The following is a 15,304-nucleotide window of genomic DNA, read 5'->3' as shown; positions in this document are numbered from 1 at the left end:
AAGCACTATAGAAAGAAAGCAATGCTGATGTACAGGTAAGTAAGCTGGGCTGAGCTGAGTGGGGGATGGAGGGGGGTGATGCTGGGACGCCAGAATCACTGTTGAGCTCTCTTGAGGTGTCGTGGTCTAGTCAACAAAACACAGAAGATGGAAGGTGCCCACTTGAAGACCCCAGAGATGTACCCTACTTAGCTCAATCCAAACGGTTGTCATGCTGATGCGCTGAGGAGAACGCACTGGGTTGATCCCCGGAGACAGCATCGCAGCCGTTGTGTGTGCTGATGTGCTGGGGAGGCAAAATGGGCTGATCCCTGGAGCCAGCATTACACTTCAGCAATCAACACCAGACAGAAGGATATCTACATTATCAGATGGAAAACAAAGCAAATGGATGGAGATAAGGATCACATTAGTTTACTGCAAAGCTACGTCTTAGTTGGTGCTTATCTTGGCGAGAGCCGAGTTCAAATCAGCATGAAGTTCAACATCTACTCTCATGTAATGGAAATCATATATATCTCAACCACACATTGCAACCCCAAAATATATCAAATACAACGGTGCAATTCTTATCAATGAGAACATTATCAAATTACTTTTATCTGTATGTAAGAGAAAGCTATATGCTAAATTCAATTATTTGTAGCTGTATATTTTGTTGTGAAGAGAACAGCAACCCTCAGACAATGGTAATGTTGTCAAAGGCATTAAAAAACTGTTGAGGGATTACTACTGTAAATGAAGTGACACATCTGTACTGAATTGTGTTTCTTTACATGGACAGCACAGAAGCCAAAATACTTATATTCTTTGGAACTGATATATGTGCATCTCATAAATTTGTTGTAGAATTCTGTTTTGGCCAGAAAAAATCTATATGTGCTTAATATTAGATCCATTAATCCTGAGTGATATGTAATGGATTTAACCTAAAAACCTTAAAAACAAAAACACTGCAATCAATCTCTGATTTAATGGGGATTTTTTTTTTTTTTTTTTAACAAATTAAACCAAATCATATTTTTAGAATGAAGTTGAGTGGCTGTGCTTACAGTATTTAACAGGTTATCCTTGGTTAGCACTATTCCTATTGGAACAGAACACAGCCACAGCCCATGTGTTTGCTGATCAATGCTTCAGGCATAGAGCCTTGAATGCAGAACAGAAGAGAACATTTTGATTATCTGATATTTTCTTTTTTTTTTTTTTTTGTATTTTGTTTTTTTAATAAAGGCTTACAGAAATTCTTTACCTTGCACTCTAGTTTTTAATGGTAGATGGCTCATTCATATGCATAAATGTTTAATCCTCTGAAGTCCCTACAACCCTTTGAGACCAACATAAATGTGGGGCTTAATCTGACTAGCAACCTAATGATAAGACATGGACAGATCTATATATGCTTTTTGATTGTATGATCTAAATCTTATTAAAACAAAAACTATGTAAGTTGTAGCCATTGAAACTAATTGGGAACTTTGCTGAAACATTTTTAGGACATGAGAGTTGGGCATTATAGATATAGATAAACAACTTGTTGTCTAATAACACTGTCATGTTTGTGTTATTGATATAAAGTATAGTAGGCTACATTTGGCAGCTTTTTCTTCTTATAATCTTACTTGAGTGTTTTTAATTTATTTTTATTTTTAATTTTGTAACAGATATGCCAAACTGATTCAGGTGTGAATATCAGATTTATATATTATTATATGTTGTCTTTTTTTTTTTTTAGTTAAACAGTAGGCCTAGATCAAATCTAGTTTTAAAATGACAGTGAATTCAAGTTTGTTCAAAATCGTAAAAAGGGATTTATTATCATCTTATAATAAGAACAGGAATTGCAATCAGAAGACTGCTAGGAAACAACAATAAGACATCAGGCATGTGAAATGCTGAACAATTACTTAGAGTAAAACAGATAAATATCACAGAGAGGAACGTATTGTAAAACAAACATGTGAGTGGGAAGTAAGCGACTTTCACACAATTCACATTGCACATGTGCTTAAATATTAAATGATTTTCACAGGAACCCAAGAGTTAATGCAGTTCCCCACACTACCATTGTTGGGTCAAAGCTAAACAGTTGTTTCAACTAGGAGTTTAATGACATTGGCTCAGTGCCTGCAGTGTAATTTGCTATTTTTATTAGTCTGTCAATATTGTACATTACGGCCCTCAATGTGTCTCATTGAATGTGAAACAATTCCTTTAAACAGGAATATAAACAGGAAATGGCTAATGCATGTTCTTAATAGCAAAGATCCAGATTAAAGCCTTTGAAGTAGGCAGTACTAATTAATTTGAATTTTTGTGATGAAAAGACCCATGGTTGTTTGGGATACAGCACATCACTATTGTGTAAATAAAAATTTCTGAGTGTAACATTTTATTTTACACCCCACAGGTTTTAAAACAATTAAGTTATTCATCACTTTGAAGTCAAACGAAAATGCTGGTGAAGGGTTGATATAAAACAGTCTTTGATCATGCTGGCTTATTCTTATTAGCTGTTACAGCCACTGTACATGCAGTCACATAAATGAAAACACAACTTTTAGGAATACTAAACAATTTAAGGGGAAAAAACTACTTGTGGCATCAATTGATGCATTTTAAATGCAATTATCCATAGACTATAATGGCTGCTGTTGGAGCTGTCCTTTGTTGGAGATTATCAAGCCTCTTAGCAGCACCTGGTAATTTGCATAGTTGCCTCAAAGGACAGTGTGAGAACAGGAATAAGAAGTAATAATTCAGGTTTACTTAGTAAGTGTCATACTCCTCCATCCTTACCTGGGATGTCAGCATTGTATTAGTCAATTAAAAAAAAAACAAAAAAAACTGGGACTGTACATCCCCCTTCAGTATATTGGATTAAACATCTCCCTTCAGTATATTGGATTAAACATCCCCCTTCAGTATACTGGACTAATCATCCCCTTCAGTATATTGGATTAAACATCTCCCTTCAGTATATTGGACTAAACATCCCCCTTCAGTATACTGGACTAATCATCCCCTTCAGTATATTGGACTAATGGCCAGCCACACAAGTATGATTTATTCCCCTTCAGTATATTGGATTAAACATCTCCCTTCAGTATATTGGACTAAACATCCCCCTTCAGTATATTGGATTAAACATCTCCCTTCAGTATATTGGACTAAACATCCCCCTTCAGTATACTAGACTAATCATCCCCTTCAGTATATTGGACTAATGGCCAGCCACACAAGTATGATTTATTTTGTTTTGTTTACGTTTACATTTACAACACCAGGTTTTTTTTTTTTTTTTTTTTTTTTACAAAACTCAAAAGTGCAGGGAATCTAGTCCATGATCTGAAAGAAATAATTGCACCGTAAAGAGTTATTTAGTATGGGTTTGAAATATCACAGTTATCTTAACCAATTCTGTGTGTTTAGATTCACTTTGTGTATCATTTTCAGTTTCAGACATCACAACTGGTGTCTTTTTAAGTTTACAGCACCCATGAGGCCTTCAAATTTAAAAATTATTCTCAAACATATCTTCTCTTTAAAGCCCTGCTCACTCTTGTACCGGTACAATACCAGTACAGTTTGTATCAGTATAGCATATTCCAGTACAAATATTGATATTGGTGCTTACTTTTACCTCTGTGAATCCAGTTCTGTTCAGACCCTTGTTCTGATGACCATTCAGCTATTAAATTGATTAGTCCATAGCTTAGTTACAACCAGGTCTTTATTATTCCAGTGAACGTAGGTGTTAAATGATGTAGGACCTGTATGGAACACAGTTCTAGGTTAAATTGTGCTGTTGTGGTAAAGTCTTCAGTAAAAGGTTCTAAGTGCATCAGAAGAAATTATTAAAGTCATTTTACAGCATCACACGGTTTCCATCAGAGGCGGGGATATTGATGGTATGCATGTATGCATTTAGCATTATTAGTGTCATAAGAATCAATGCTGTCTATCTGATATTGATTCACCCTTTTGTTCGTTTATGGTTTTGTTGCATCCTGAAATGATTAACAACATACATCATGAGATTTAGACTAATTGTAAATCAAGTACTTGGTAGAGATTCTTAATGCTTCTGTGGACTGGAACAAAGTTAGAGTGTCAGATTATACATTACAATAGTGTAACAGTACCTAGAACTCACAAACTCTCGGTACCTCTGGAATGTTCAATAGAGTCCAGTATTGCTGTTTAATGTGCTACAAAATGCATGCTGTATATCACTCCACAGTATTTCCATTGCAAAACCGTACTGTGAAAGTGACTCGCAACAATTTAGGGCTCAGGCCAAAACTCACTGGCTTAACTTCTTTATGATCTCTTTTAATGATCTAAACAATAGCAGATCTCAATACTGCCACTCTTAAAATTGATTGCATTTAACAATAATAATAATAAAGGGGTCACCAGTGACAGTAATAAAGAGTTGTTAGCCTTCAGTTCATTAAAATAGACCCACTTGCTAAAAACCAACACATGCTCATATGCATAAAATCCTATTAACAGATTTGTTTCTATCACAAAAATTGAAACGGTGTTAAATATTCCCTATAACATCTTAACACAACCTTTTAGTGTCTATGGACAAGTTTTCTGCTGCAACTGATTATTTCCAAGACAAAATAAATTTTCTTTAATTTATGTTCTCTCTCTCAGTTGGCATTGTGTATAGGACTTAGACCATTATGTACTCTGTTTTGCGAATGTGGCCTGTGTAGTCATGCCATACTATAAATCAATATTTTGAGGCATGGAAATCCAATTCTACTGGTGACCAAAGTGAAAAAAAACAGTATGAATGACATATTTTCTTTATTAAAGAAATGGGAAGAAACTGCTTCTGTTGACAAATTCCGGAGACGCAGTTGCCAACAAACAATTACTTAGGTGCAGTACAGTTTATTTAGTTAACCATATAAGCACTTTTTTAAACAATAATTACCTTCCATGACTAAAGAATAATTTCCTTAAAATGGAAAGAAATTGAGTTGGTTGAATATGCTTATATACATTGAAGACAGAGCTCAGGGTATACCTTATCCGAAAAAAAAAAAAAAAAAAAACTGAATCTATCACCGTGCACAAACGTGTTACTTAGAACTCTGATCCAAGGCCTTATTGTTTACCCCTATAAAAACATTGGTAAATCTCCTTCATCAGCAAACTGCCATCTTTCCGCTGAGGACATCATTTATGTCAGTAAATCATCTATGAATGAGGACAAAGCATGCCTACAGGAAAACTCTGACATTGTAATTATCCCTTTCTCGACACAAATTGTTGTTTGATGCTAGGTAAACTAAAATCATAGTAGTTGTTTGCTGGCATATTGAATAAATTCAGGGATTTAGCAAAATGTGCCTCAGTTAAACACAGCATATAACTAAAGAACATTTAGAATATTAATACACTATACATTGAGCAGCTGATATATTAAGTAAGATTGTGGGCTCGATTTAGATGACAGGGCAAACATTTAACTCTAGGGTAAAACGTATTTGCCCCTGATTTTGATCAAAAAATGTGCATGTTTGCTTTGAGAGATTCTGATAAAGGTGAACACAGGGGCAACTGCATTCCAAACTAACCATTACGAAAAGGGAACCGCAAATGGTGAAGTAGCGAGTGACTTAAGAAAGAGAAAACACACTTTTTTCAAACAATTTTCTATGTTATATATATATATATATATATATATATATATATATATATATATATATATATATATATATATATATTTATTTTTTTTTTTATTTTAAAAAACAAAAAATTAAAATAATATAGTGTGCAAACTGCAATTACAGAATAACACATGAGAGTACAAGACGAGATGGATTACATCCTACCTTTATTAGGATGCCATATACTTTAAATTGCAATGCAAAATGTCTGCTTCAAATGTCTATGAAAATAGTATTCTCTGATATTGTATACCTCTCTTGATCTGTTATTAGAGAGGAGCATAGTAGTTAGTGTCATAATAAGTACCAGAACCTGTTTGCCTCATGCATAAAACAATCCCTTTCCACTTCCAACATAGCCATGGAAAAGTCTGAAAGTAAGATAAATGTTTCATTTTTATGTTTTTTAAGTTATGTTTTATTCAAAGGCTGGACACACAAAAAAAAAAAAAAAAAAAAAAAAAAAAATAATTTCCACATGAACAGAAAAAACCTACAAATTAATGCCCATAAAATATTTCCATTCAAGCATACATCACTTGTGATTCAGCTTTGTTCTCTGCTCCACAGATGGTAACCTGTATAAAGTGAAGGCTCTACAAGACATTTCACAGAGGCTCTTCTGACAGGTGATCAAATACGAGAATGCCTCTCTCAGCTAAACAATGTTCAGATGTAGTCAACGCATGGATACTTCAATAGAATCTTTTACCTTTTCTTTCTGTTGACTTCCCTTTAATAACATAAATGAAAACAATGAAGAAACAACTTTTTGCAGATTTTCAATGCAAAACAGCTCCTGTTTATTTTCCATGTCTCCACAGCTGTGGATCTGCTTCAAATAATTTTTAAAATGTTCTAAAGACACAGCATGCTAAAGTACTCAATTATGTTTTATATCATTTTATATTACAGTATGTTTATTATGTCCTCGTTAGCTTTTATTATACAAATTTAGGAATCTTCAAACAATATTTTCGGAAGGTCAGAATTACGTCATCCACATCTTGCAACATGTGTCTTTTTTTGGAGTTGTACTACTTTTCTCATGTGTCTGTGACCTGAAATCGCATAGGCTCAGATAATGTTAAAAAATTTGTTGCATGGTCAGAGTGAAGCTGCACAGCCTTTATAGCTGTCAGCGCCTGACATATCACATTCATCTGTGACAGAAGTATAAACCAGCCCTTGCTATCACATACGTGTCACCACGTTGTGTGCAATTATGTCATCTATTTAATTTGATCGAAATTATAATAGGCCATCTACAAAGGGTTAAGTGGTTTGTGGTGAAGGTGCTTTCACAGTGCAACTCAGGATAAACAAGGCAAAACTGGAATACCAATACCTCAAACACCTCAAGACCAACTGTAACCTTGGATAGAAATTGCAGGTGAATGGTTAAGAATGGTATTTCAAAGCTCATTTGTCATAGTAAAGCTCATTAACATAAATCACTACATGTCAGTGTAACTGGAAGTATTAGACAATGCTTTAAATTATCACAAGGCACAGCACACAAAACAACAGGATGCAAACCATTAACATACAAGTTGACTCGCAAAAAATGATCCTCGCAACAACTCTGCAAGCTATTTATAGTAAAATATACCCCTAAAATGAAAACCAGTGAGGTATTATTTGATGTACGTAGTTGTGTCCCTGTTGGTTGTGTTTTGATTCGATCAGTGCTATTTAATTATTACATTTACATTTAGCAGCACATTGTGCACCAAAAAAAAGGTACACATTTTAACAATGGTGCATTGTTATTTCTGTGTTTTGACGATTACTGTTTGCATCCTGTACATAGAAAGAACAAAACAAGTAATATAAATGGAAAAAGACAAGGATGTTGATATCTTCATGAAATAAGGAAATTAAGGAAATTCTTAGCAGATGTAAAGAATCTAAATTAGTAATAAAAAATCATTAGATTTTATGTTTGCCAATGAGTTGGAAATCTTACCAAACATTATAGCAACAGTTCCCCACATATTCACTGTCTCATTAGGTGTGTCATACTGTTTTCATTAGAGTATATTAGAACTTGAAAGAGATCCCTTCATAATGACATATTGTTCCAATTCTACTTTCAGCGGGCTATAGAATGTTTTAGCATTAGTGTTAGAAGCCAGCAGGTGTCTTCAGTTTGCTTTTCTTCTTGAATACCTTAATGTACAGCCCTCCAGGCACATACTGGAATGTGAATGTTTCTAAAACAGGCGTATTAAAAGACAAATGAGTCTGATTAGACACAAGCAATAGTACTAGGAGCATATTTTCAGGAAATTTTAGCCAGTTGTGGCTAATTAAAATATACACCTTTTATATTCCGTAGAATGAACACTTCTAGGGTTTTAATGTTTTGTTTCATGTTCATAATATTATACAGATTTGGATTTGTGTTTCAGATATGTTAATGTTGCAAGGTTGAAATAAAAAGAATAAAATATTATATTTTATGACATTGCTACAATTCATAAGGTTTGAAGATACCAAGATACGGTCATGTATACGGGCGGGGAGTTGTCATGTCTGTGCAGGAAACCAAAACAAAAACAAAAGTAGTCAGGAAAATCCAGAGGCAGAGGCCAAGGGTTGTTGTAGAAAGAAAACAATGCAGAATGCTGTGCCGGTGATTTTATTAACCACAGAGAAAGATCTCTGTCTCTGAAGAGAGAAACAAGGCGTGCTTTCTGTCATTGTTCATATATATTTCTCTAGCGATGCAATTGGACATTTGAATTACATTTTTTTTTCTAACATCCTGCCCTGCAAAACACAGTCGGGTAAGACTGTCTTCCGAGCATAACAGAACTTAAGAGCCAAGCTAATACAGTCTTTATGCTGCTCTCGTTGATTCTCTCCATGACCTGCTCCGTTCGGTCTTACCTCCAATGTGGCTCTGGTGTTTAACTCCACCCCCTTGACTAGCAATGCCATGGCACAGCCACCAGTGCCGTTTGGTACTAAAGCCTCTGGTCACATTTGCTATCCAGGTGACTTCCAAAGTAACCTCAAGAAACAACACAAACCATAGGGAATAATTTACCAAGGGCCAACACAATTATGCAAGTCCACAAATCACTTCCAGCTGGCCTTGGGATCCCTCCGGAACAACCAAAACGAGCATGACTGGTCACTCCTAAAATTTGCCATTAAGTTCTGTGGAGGCTACCTCCACAGGAGGGTTTTATTATTATTATTATTATTATTATTATTATTATTATTATTATTATTATTATTATTATTATTATTGCAAGTCTGAAGTTCAAGTAAAACAAGTCCTTTGTAATTTACATCATAACGGAAAATCAATAACTGCTATAGGTGTTTCCATTCTTCCCTATTTCAGACATGCAGATTAATCATAGAAATGTGATGTTATGTAAATCAGGTTAAAATGCAAATGCACCTGTCACCCTCATCGTACTGCCAGGGCATTACATCATTGCATGTAGCTCTAATGGGCACACTAATAAAAAAAAAAAAAAAAAAACACAAAACACAATCCTGATTTTCTTCAAAAATGTTAAAATTAAATACACTTAAAGGCACATACTTGAAGGCTGATTGTTGTATTATACTGAGAACTAGTCGTCATTTGTTAAATATAGACAAAAATAAAAAGATACATTAAAAAATGAAGGGCTGTTTGAAAAATAAATATAATTATGGCTTCTCTGATCATTGCTTTACAGTGTGCTGACAAACATTAAACTCGATTAAGCTGTCTACAAGTATGCAAAATAATATGATTTCACAATGATTATATATTCACTTCACAGCTGGTTGAGTTTATGCATCTCCATTTGTCATTGACTATTGTGTCCAATTAAATGATTAGCTTTTAAAAACTGCAGCTATTAAAGAACCCTTATGTATTTCATCGTACTGAGTGAAGCAGAAACAAACTCATTACAGCATGTATTCACACATATTAAACAACAAACAGATGGTCATTGTAAATTGGGGCTGCTTTTTTCAGCAGAAGTGCCAGAAAAAAAGGTGTTTTTATTTTAGCTTTGTTTTCAGCTTTTTTCTGACTTTTTTCTTCTGACAAAGCAGCAGCTGGTTGCTCAGTTTTTAAATCAGCCTAGATGAAAGAAAACTTTGTTACCATTAATTCCTGTAAAGTATGTCTTTGAATTATTTGGGTTAAGAATGTATGTGGACCAAGCTTCTTAATTAACGTAGCTGTGAAGTTTTTAATTTGCAAAAGTGCTTGCATATAATATATCATGTTTATCAGGACTGAACTACACATTTCATTGTCTTAATACCTTTGTCCCCAAGGAGTTTTTGCAACACATTTTAAATGTTAAGGTTTTTAGACAAATGACTGATAATTGGTACACATTTTCATTTTAAAAAATCGTATATAAAAGGTATACACTTATGGTTACCATGGAATATACACACACCTAGGTGGTGATTAGTCCCGAGGTGAAGCCGAGTGCCTTTAACCACTGAGGCATGTGTAAATTTCATGAAAACCACATGGCCCAAAATGGTGTAATTGTCATTTGGGAGAAAAAAAATAATAATTAAAACACTTTTTTTAACGTAAACAAAAAAAAAACAAGAAACCTTTATTGTGTATATATCTGCAGTGTTATATAGTACCAAAGGACATAACCTATAATTTGTATTTAAAATACATTGTTAAATATAAACTGCACGTTACATTTATTGTGAACTTTTGCATAGAAAGTGACATCTGAAAATTAGAGGGTGGAGCAAAAGCTGATAATGTGGATCTGTCTGGGAGGAGTTTCAAATGAAACAGAGGAAGGAAGTAACTGAATTTCATGGTGAGTTCCAGGCTAGAACTGAACTTCACTCTTTTCTGTATTGCAGCATTGGAGTCCAGTATCTTAGTAAATGCTTTCAGATCCATGCCCAGTTATAGACATTATTTCCCTTGCGCCAGGTTAAGATGAAGATCAAACCAGATCTTGTGTACCAATCCGACCGCAGGGTCCGTTGCTTCAGCTAATATTTTATTATATAATACAGTGATAATATTTTTTGAAAAGAAACATAAGATAGACGTGAGAACCATCCTTTCCTTACTGAAAGCAGCCTGAAGTAATTAACATAGATTACCTGACTAATAATTGCAGGGCAGGATGTTAGAACAAAACGGGTAATTCAAATGTACAATTGCATCACTAGAAAATGGCAGCAAACTCCCCTTGTTTCTCTTTTCCGGTTCAGCTGATCCTTAGTACAATCAAACCCACCACTGACTGTTTACATGTAAAAATATTTTGGGAAATACGATGTCCACATTAAAGCCCTATCCTGCAGAGACAGGAATTACTGCATTAGGTTCACTGCAATCCAATTTAGTCTCAAATGCAGGTCTTGAAATAAGAGAACAAATATCTGTAACTGGTCATAAAAATTCAACTTCCAGCCACATTCTCCAAAGAGATTGAATTATTATTTTTTATTTATCTGAGATTCTCTTGACAGGTTTATTTATATATTTATATTTTCTTTTGGGGAGGTGGGATTGATAGATGCTGTAAACGCTGTAAAGTTTCAAGCTACCTTGAAACTACCTAGGTTGGCTACCTAACTTTCACAACTGTAAAATATCTAGTAGGGATGGCTGTGTTGGACATATAATGCTTAAGTAAAGCACACAAACAATTATTATAATCCTGATGAATCTGAAATGATTTTATATACATTAATTGGGCACATCATATAAGATATATATTTTTACAGGTTTCCCATCAGCTGTTTTCAGTGGAGTTATAGAACTATGGTCTGCCATTTAGTGTATTGGTTTCTTTCCTAATTCAGGGTATTATTTATGATAATTGAAAACATTTGTCAGGGAGGATTTCACCATGAAAATTGTTCTGAGTGGAAAGGGTTTTACTGGGAAATATCTTTATCAGTTTTATCGTTCCTAAGAAAACAGATGTTTTGAAGTTTTAGGAAAAAGTGACCTGAATATTCCACATTCGGATCCAAGTGTTCAACGGTTCTGCAAAGGGTTTGTCTGTAGAGCAAAACTGCTTATCATTCTGGTAGATGGACACAGGGAGTTGTGTTCCCATACAAAGGATAGCAGTAAAATAAAAATACCAATACTAGAAACCATCTGATAAAATTAAATTTAGGTTTTTGTTCCACTAGTCTTAAACTATGGTTATGTTGAGAGCTATTGAAATGAGTAGGAAGTTGATATCATTTTATCCTAAGTAATCCCATATTTATTAAAAGTCCCACATTAACTAATGGGCAAAGCTATGTTTATTTCACTTATTGAGGTTTAGATCTTTTTTTTTTTTTTATAATGTTCTGTTTCTCTTTCTGTGTCATCACATCCTGGTGGCCTCTATAATTTATGTGTAAATCTGGTACACCAATGTGTAACTATTAACCTGTTCTCCTGCAACACTATACAACAAGAATACACAAGTTAAGATATCTCTGATAGTTCATGTCCATAACACATTGCTCTTTAATATTAGGAGCGCCACAGCAGTCATATTGACGGATTACGTTTTCAAATTTAAATTACTCTGCATGTCTGAAAGTCATGCGGTTGTCCGTTTATGACTTTTCTTAAATACATAGATTAAATACACTGACGGTGTTTGAAAGGCAGGATCACGAAAATAAAGAAGTTATAATCCCGCCCACCTAGAATCGCCAAAGCAGTCATGTTGACTGCTTTTTACAATCCGTGTTTTTATTTTGAATATAAGCTATTATATATATATATATATATATATATATATATATATATATATATATATATATATATATATATATATATATATATATATATACCTGGCAGCCAGAAATTTCTTCATTTTGCACCAGGGAAAATTTCAGCTTGAAATGAGCCACAACGCTTCGGCAGAAACATTTCAATCAGACAACTGCAAAGCAGCAGGCTGCTGCAGCTCAACCTGGATTCAGTGCTGCACCGAGTGACACACCCAAGACAAAACATACGTTACTTTCATTTTAAAATGTAAAATAATAACATTTTTACAGTTTTGTGTGTACATTCTGCAAACCTGGTTACACACTAATTTCTGGTCATTATTTTATTATAGTTTTTTTTTGAAGTAGTACTTTATATTTGGCAAGTTAGAAAATAAACCCTTTATATTTGTAAAGCAATGTGCTTGAATACATTTTTTTTTAGTTGTAGCCGATGGTATGTCTTTCATTTTAACATTGTTGTTTAAAATGTACATGTCATAATGACTGCCGGCAGTGATTTCTGTTATGAGTATAACCACGCCGGTTCTAGGGTTAAACTACTATACAGGTAGTTAAATAGCTATAGAGACAAATGAAGCTGGACAGGAGAAATGCACACATATAGATATAGATAGAGAGATAAATAGATCTCCAAGACTCTTAATTGACATCTTTCGGTGTATACATGTATACTTTTGTAGTAACATGTCAGCTTTATTAGCTATTTACCTAATATATGCTAAATTATAACATTTCTGATAAGAGTAATTCTTATCTGTACTTGATATGTCATGAAAGTGTCAAGGTTTGATAAAAAAATATATATATAACATAATCAAAATGCCCTGTCTAAGATATTTTATGGTACACTGTCCCAGCAGAAATATGATGAGTCTTCATGTAATAAATGCTTTATTTGAATTAGATTTAGAATATATGTCATCCCCAATTAGCCTTGTTTTCATCACCATGATCCCAAGTACACTCCAAATGAATCTCTATTTCCTGCTCTGTACATGGGAGGTCATTTGTCAAATTTAATATACTTCTACCTTTGCTTCCCACCTACTTCTGAGTCTGAGGTTGACCAGTGATGAAAAAAGAAAGTAATAACCTTACACATTTCTTACACATTCACACATTACAAAATGCCCACAGAAATATCTATTCAATGTCATGATCACGATTGCTTGTGTGGGTATGGTGAAGTAAGAAGCCACCACCCTCTGAAAGAGAAGCTGATGTGACGATGCTAGGTCAGCAGGGTGCGCCACGACGAAGCCATGCCCTCCCCCCAAAAAAGCTGAAGAACGAGCAAATCCGCCAGCTCCACTTAATTGCAGAATAACAAACAAACAAAATAATATATATTTACCCAAACCCGCAAAAAGTAAAAAAAAAAAAAAAAAAAAAAAAAAACTTTGTGGGAAGAAACCGCTGGTGGTCCCAGACTTCAGAGTTGTTGTTGGTCCGTAGGTGAAGATGGAAAATCGATCAGAAGGAAGTTAACCTCTTAATTGTGGTAGTATTTAGAAATAGTAAAAGAAACAAAAAATATTGAATAACTAATGTTTTGACTTTTTCAATGTCTTCATAGAGCACCTGTAGAGCAGCTGTTATGAGGGTGCCACCAGTGTACCATACCATCCTTTTTCACATGACTGTTGCTACTTAGCAGGTTTTAATGCTCAATAAATGTTTTGCCCTGCATATCAGTGACCAGATACTTATCATTAATATAGTTTTTCTTGTGCTCTGTCATCTGACAAAGTTACTTGTATGATTTTTTTTTTCTGAAAAGAAAAAAAAAAATACCAGATAAAATTCCACTGTACATACAAGCGCTTTTATTTCTGTTTTTAATGTTTTTCAATGGCCCCACTTCAGATTCCTGTAAATGTGACAATTTGGACTACAACATCTAAAACCTGTAAGATATCTGTATATTCAAAAACAGATCCTATGTATTTACCTTCACTGCTAAACACCTTTACATTCTCAGTACACCTCTAAAAGCAGACCTTCCCATGGCTCATTCCATATCCTTAACAAAGTCTTTAACTTTCCATCACAATCAGTTACCATTACATTGCTCATCTACCGTTGGAACAGTATTTCTATTGTCAGACTTGGGAAAACAAATTTACAATAAAGTTCCTGGGAACAGAAAACTAATGCAAAAGAGCTTTTACTCCAATCTTGCATTAACATTTTATTCAGTATGGCAAGGGAGCTATTAGTGCTGCTGGATGGAAATATACACAGCAGGAAAATGTATTGCAGCATACAACAAAAGAGATGCTTAATAAATTATGGTAATGCCATTAGTATTCTGTTTGCTTGTGAGGAAAATATTTAAATGGTCGGGATTTACATATAGTCAAGAGTTTTCCATGTTGTAATAAATTGCCAGTGTCTTTAATGACATGATTTTACTACCCATTTTCCTGTCCTTGTTCCCTTTGGGGGTCAAAACAAGAAACTAATGTTCGATTGTGGTTGTTAAAATAATAATTATTATAAAAGGAACATGTTTTTTTCCTTGTAAGATTGTGTTTCCTGTGGCACTGGTAATGAACTGGCAATCCTACTAATATTTATAAAGCCTTCAGACATCCTTGTGCAGCTATTTTATTTACTAAGATATATTCTGTTGGAACTGCTGTAGTATAAGGCTACCATCTTTTTCCTAACAACATGATTGCTTGTTTGATACTAATAAAGAGTGTGCAGTGTGAAGTAAGCATAGTCTTAAAATCAGGGGTTAATTTGTAAACAAAAAGGCACCAGATATTACAATTAAGGAAAAGGGATTGGGATAGTGGTTTTGATTCTAGACCTAATGTACTGACCTTGATTTAGAGCAGCTC

Source organism: Polyodon spathula, chromosome 9, assembly GCF_017654505.1.
Source record: "Polyodon spathula isolate WHYD16114869_AA chromosome 9, ASM1765450v1, whole genome shotgun sequence".
NCBI lineage: Eukaryota > Metazoa > Chordata > Actinopteri > Acipenseriformes > Polyodontidae > Polyodon > Polyodon spathula.
The sequence above is the reverse complement of the archived record's forward strand: the minus strand, read 5'-3'. Positions refer to the sequence as shown.